We start from the raw sequence: 6,369 nt of genomic DNA on the forward strand, positions 1-6,369 counted from the left end.
TGTGCTGTCCGCCATGCCTGGCCTCAATGCCCATTTTAAATCAGGTTGTCTTACATGTCTGAATGGTGGTGCTCTTTACATATGGTGGCTCCTGACTTCCTACAGATACATGATTGGCCAGTGTATTCTGCCGTCTGTGCTGGTGTCATTTCACTTACTTGGAAGTGTCTCCGAAGCACAAACTTTGGAGTGCTGACGATGTACATCTGCCATTATCGATAAGGGCCATTCCTTGTGTTTTCTGTGTTGTATCTAAGACACTCTTAGAGAATCCAAGATTAGTAGTGTTGGTTTCTCTGTTTACAGTTTGATATTTTCAATTTTTTGCATCTGGATGTTTGATATATGTATTGAGTTAATTTACTTTAAATACAAAATTTTAATTTATATTGTGTGTGTGTGTGTGCGCGTGCACGCGCGCACGCGTGCGCATGTGTATGTGCTGCAGGGTGCATGCAGAGGTCAGAGGGCAGCTTCAAAGAGTTCGTTGTGTCCTCCCACCATGGATCAGGGATTGAACAGAGGTTGTCAGCCACGTAGTCTTTATCTGCTGAAACACCTTGCTAACTTGGAGTTGAGTTTTGTAGATGAGATGAGGCAGGGGCTCTCCCCTCTCTCTCTCTTGTGGACACCCACTCACCTTAACACCATTTGCTGACCTTCCCCCACAGGCTATTACCCTGTACCGCCATTAAGTATCAGTGGTTCCTTCAGGACCCTTCCCTTCCTCTGGGCCGCCTGCCTGTCCTTAGGCACAAGGTGTCGACCCCTGCAGTTTATGGTAAGTTTGGAATCGGGAGGTGTGAGTCCTCTGGCTCTGCGCTCTTTTCCAAGGCTGTGTTGATTCTTCACATGGTCTTGAATTTACACGGAGATTTTAGGATCAGCTTGCCTGTGTCTGAGAAAAAGAGGAAGTTGGGGGTTGCATAGCCCATGTAGTCCAGCGTGGGAGACCCTGTCTCTTAACACCAGCGTGCTTCAGTCCGGGAGCACAGGCTCTCTGCCCACCCTTCCAGCCACGTTTTGTTATTCTTCAGCAATGTTTTATAGTTTTTGAAGTATCAGTTTTGGATCTATTTTGTTAAGGTCACCCTAAGTATTTGAGTCCTTTTGGTGCTATTGTGAATGAAGCTGCTTTCTTAACTTCTGGGCTTCTTTGTTAGCCTGGGTTGAAGTATAACTGCCTTTTTACACGCTGATTTGGGACCTGTATGAGCATTCTACCTGTGTGTATGTCTGTGTACCAACTGTGTACCTGGTGCCCAAGTAGGGCGGGAGATGGCATTGGAACCATTTGAGCTGGAATCACAGAAGGGTGTAAGCCACCGTATGGATCTGAACCCAGGTCCCCTCTGAGAGCAGCCAGTGACCTTGACCACTGAGCCATCCCTCCAGCTCTTCTAACACTTATTTTTGATGTGTGCATCTATTCCTGAGGATTTTCTACATTCAAAATCTTGTGTTATCTGTCGTTATGATGGTTTTACGTCTTTCCTTCCCACATAGGTAGCATTTCTTTCTTTTTCTTGCCTAATCAATCTGTCTAGGCCTTCCAGCCTGCGCCAAGTATAATGGAGGGATTTGTCCCTCGCTCCTGCTCAGAGGAGAACAGTTTCCCTCCACTGAGTGTGGTGGCGCTATGGGTTTCCACTGCTATCCCTGCCAGGGTTGAAAACTCATCTTCAATTTCCGGCTTAGTGTATTGACCAAGAAGAGAGGGTGAATTTTGTCACTCTTTTCCTACGTGTATTGAGATGACCATGGGATGTTTAGGTTTATTCTGTTGATGTGGCATGTTTTTACATCATTGGCTTTTATATATTAACCCATCTTGGCATGCCTGAGATAAACCTCACTTTGTCATAGTAGAATTGGCCTTATGGGTTTCTAGGTTCTGTTCTCTATCTTTTTTTTTTAAATAGGGATTTTTGTGTCTGCTCACAATTTCTTTTAAATTAAGATTTTAGTGGGACACAACAGTGGGTCTCAGTGTGATGTTTTCCCGCAGGGGCACATTCACTCACTGTCTTCACATCCACCCCCACTGCCCTCTCCTCCCCTCCCCCTGCCTCTATCATATGCCTGTTTCACTTTTCTTTTATTGTGGTCATTTTTGGTGCTTTCCCTTCTGGCAGGAGCTCTGGCCTGGCCTGAGGTGTCTGTCTGTCTTTGTCCCTGAGGCATGCGCAGAGACCCACTGCTTCTTCTCAGAGAGCCGCAGACTCCTGTGGGACTCTGCCATGATGCTTCCACCAACTCTCAGTGAGTTGCCAGGATCCCAAGCCCCGTGTAATAGCCTGGCCTTGCCGTCCGCAGTGGGCACACGTAGGTCTGGCCCATGCCCACACCCCCACATTCCCTTCTGCGTACCCAGTGGTTTCCATCTGGTTTGTTACCGAGTGGGCTCATGAGCATTGTCACGAACATCATCCCTTTCAGCAGCTGGGAGTGAAATGGAGACGACCACACTGCAGAGATAATGTGATCACCCTGGCAGCTCCCTGTGTGGCCAGGGTTCCTTTCTCAGCCCCGCCCCACTGCTGGCAGCCCATTTCTTCCCTGGTCCCCTCCCCCTTTGCCCTCACTTTCTTTCGTGTCCCAACACTGTGACCACCTCTGCTCTTGTTATGGTGCCTGTCCAGTCGAGACAGAGCCCAGCCTTCCCTTGCTTTGTGGCGGCTGCATGTGGTGCTGTCCCCAGCCACCCCGCCTTCTGTTTCTCCTTGAAGCTAAAGAAAATGACCTGGGCCCACAGATGTCTTGTGGTGCGACGTCCCCTTCCCTCCCTGAGGGAGCTGAGCATCTTGATCCTGTGTCCCCACCCACCCCTTATCTGCCATTCCTGCGTTGCCTCCACCCTGCTGGCACACCTCAGCACCCCTCCAGTGGACACCCGTGCTTGCTGAAGTGCCGTGGATGCTGTTCAACGCAGGTTCCCAGCATTTCACAAAGGTCTGAGGCCAGCAGATGGTGGACCACTGCTGGGCTCGTGGAAACAAAACAGGACAGAGCACAGACGTGCTCCTTAGCCTCTGTCACCCCCTCCCCGGAACAGCTTTCATTCAAGACGCAAGCGCCCCACCTTCCAGCCCCTTCAAGGCCAGAGAGCTCTGCAGAACTGCACGGCAGCTTTGCCTCTCTCTGGCTTCCGTGAATTCCCTTGGCAAACATGGTAAAGACCGCTGTGCCTGCTGCAATGCCTGCCCCATTCAGGTAGCTGCTGTCACTGCCCTTTTCATAGGCCTTTCCAGTCCTGTGAAGCCATGCAGGCCTCTAATAGAGCCCCCTCCCTCCCTCCCTCCCTCCCTCCCTCCCTCCCTCCCTCCCTCCCTCCCCCATTCCTCCCCCTTCTTCCTCTTCCCTCTCTCTCCTTCCCCTCCATCCTTCCCCTCTCTCCTCTCTTTCTCCTCTCTCCTCCTCCTCTCCCTCCATCCTTCCTGCTCTCTCCTCTTCCTGCTCTCTCCTCTTCCTCCTCTCTCTTGCCCCTCCAATTCTCATTCCACCTCCCTCCTCCTCTGGCATGTGAGTGTGTGTATGTATGTATTTACGAGTGTGATGTATGTTTATGCATGTGTGTGTTCTGATGCAAGTATGTACACTCCAGGAGGCCTGAGGATGCCAGGTGTCCTGATCCACCACCTCATCCCTTTGAGACAGAATCTCTCACTGCACACAGAGCCAGGCTGGCAGCCAGCAAGCCCCCAGACCCTCCTGTCCCCATGCCCCCGAAGCACTGGCATTACAGGTATGAAAATGGCATGCATGGATTTTTATGTGAGTGCTGGGATCTGAACTCAGATTCTCATGCTCGAATAGAAAGTGCTCTTACCCACTGATCTGTCTCTCTAGCTCCAAATGCTAATCTTCAAACAAACATAGGTACTGTTTCCTGAGGTCTTACCACACTGCACCTAGAACACTTGACCTGCTTTCTTTTCTTTTCTTTTCTTTTCTTTTCTTTTCTCTTTCTTTTCTTTCTTTCTTTCTTTCTTTCTTTCTTTCTTTCTTTCTTTCTTTCTTTCTTTCTTTCTTTTTGGCCTGCATTAATTCTTAACAGCCCCTGGAATGATGTATCAATCAGCTTCCACTGTGTAACAAACCACCCCAGAACTTTGTGACTTGAAACACACTGTTTCTCTGGCTTTTTTTGTTTCTGTTCCCTGAGTGGGAATGTGGGTGGGCTCAGCAGATCTTGGCGGGCTCACTCATGTCCTGTGGTTGACTAGAAGGTAGTAAGCCTGATCTGGGTTGGTCTGTGCGGTTTTTTTTCTAGCCCATTGTGCTCCATGCTCATGTGGGGTGGTGGGGACCCAAGACCAGAGTGGTAACTTATGAGGCCTCTTGGGGTTTGGACACACAATCAGCACATTATCACTTCTGCCCCTCTCACTGGCCAGGGCAAGCCCCCAGGTTGGCACAGAGCCATCAGGTAGGATGAGACGTTACTTTCCCATTGGAGAAGATACTAGGCCATACTGTAAAGATGTGTGTTCAAAGGGCCGCACATTTCATATTAGAGAGGCTAGCTGCCCCTGCCTCTCCTCCTGGTCCTTTTAAAGAACCCATTAGGAGGCAGGAGGATGACCCAATGGGTAAAATCTTTTGCCACACAAACCTGATGACCTGAATGCAGATGCCCAGAATGCAGGGAAAGCTGGACACAGTAGCATAGGTGTCTGCAATCCCAGCACTCCTACAGGGAGATGGGAACTTCCCGAGTGAAGATGGGGAATTCAAGGGCCAGCCACCTGGTGTGTGCAGGGCGAACAGCAATGGACGCTCAAACAAGGTGCAAGGGAGGACTGTCTTAGTCACTGTTCTGTTACTGGGAAGAGAATCACAGCCAAGGCAACTCTTAGGGAAGAAAACATTTAATTGGGACTGGCTTACAGTTTAAGAGATCATCATAGCATGAATCATGGCAGCAGGCATGCAGGCATGGTGCTGGAGAAAGCAGCTAAGAGGTACATTCTGATCTGCAGGCAGAGAGCAACTCTAGGCCTGGTGTGGGCTTCCGAAACTTCAAAGCCCACCCCCAGTGACACACTTCCTCCAACAGGATCACACTTCCTAATCCTTTTCAAACAGTGCCATTTTCTGGTGACTAAGCATTCAAATCAGTTCACCTCTGGGGAACGTTTGTATTCAAACCATCACAAGGACAAACACTCGAGTTTGTTGACTGATCTTCTCCTTGTATATGTGTACATGCCTGTATTCACAAACAGATGCACGAGAACACGCACATGTACACACACACACACACACACACACACACACACACACACACACGGCAGCCTCCCACCCAGAGGATCATCAGGATTTCCTACGAGACCCCTGGCTGTGGTAGAACATTGTTTTCAGCTGTGTGACTTTTGTTTATGCTGCATTTGTTTAACTCTGTGAAGTTGTTTTACTTTGCCTGTCTAAAACACCAGATGGTCTAATAAAGAGCTGAATGGCCAACAGCGAGGCAGGAGCAAGGCTAGGCGGGGCAAAGAGGAAAAACTAGGAAGAGAAGAAGAGAGCAAGAAAACAAGGAGAGAAGAGCATCAGCCACCCAGCCACCCAAGCCAGCCACTGAGTAAGAAGGAAAGTAAGACATACAGAAGTAAGAAAGATAAACGCCCAGAGGGAAAAGGTAGACGGAATAATTTAAGATAAGAAAAGCTGGCTAGAAACAAGTCAAGCTTTCTGGATCAAAAAAATGGCAAAAAAGAAAGAAATATATAACTAGTATGTATAAAAGTATATATATATATATATATATATATATATATATATATATATATATATATAAAACAAAAAACAAAAAAGAAACCAGCCAGGCGGCTAAGGCCAGACATTCATAACTAAGAATAAGCCTCTGTGTGTGATTTATTTGGGAGCTGGGTCGTGACCCCCCCAAAAAAGTCAATAGAGTAAAACAACACAACATCTGGCAGCATTATTGGTAAGAACTAGATGATCCTGGGGTAAACTGAGGCAGATACCGTGCAGGCTACATGTCAACCAGTGGACAGAGGGGGCTAACTCTAGGCCTTCTGCCCCAAGGAGGCCAGCCCAGCAAGCACCCTGGGAGGGAAGGAGGATCGGGCTGGAGGGGAGATGCAGAGCTGGGCCTTCATCCACTCAGCCAACACACACACACTCAGCATTTGGCGTGACTATGAGCACAGGGAGGACCCAGCAAGCAAGAGCATCCACAAGCCCCGGAACACGCCTGGGTTTTCTTGTGGCATCTGATGGTGGTCCTCCCTTCCCTGGGGCCCTCCCCTTGCCTCCTCCCCACAGCTGCCTGCCATCCTTCTTTCTCCATCCCCCTCTCCAGGGTTTCTCTTGTCCTCCTGTTTGAGGACCCCCTTACTA

Source organism: Mesocricetus auratus, unplaced genomic scaffold, assembly GCF_017639785.1.
Source record: "Mesocricetus auratus isolate SY011 unplaced genomic scaffold, BCM_Maur_2.0 Super-Scaffold_100047, whole genome shotgun sequence".
Taxonomy (NCBI): Eukaryota; Metazoa; Chordata; class Mammalia; order Rodentia; family Cricetidae; genus Mesocricetus; species Mesocricetus auratus.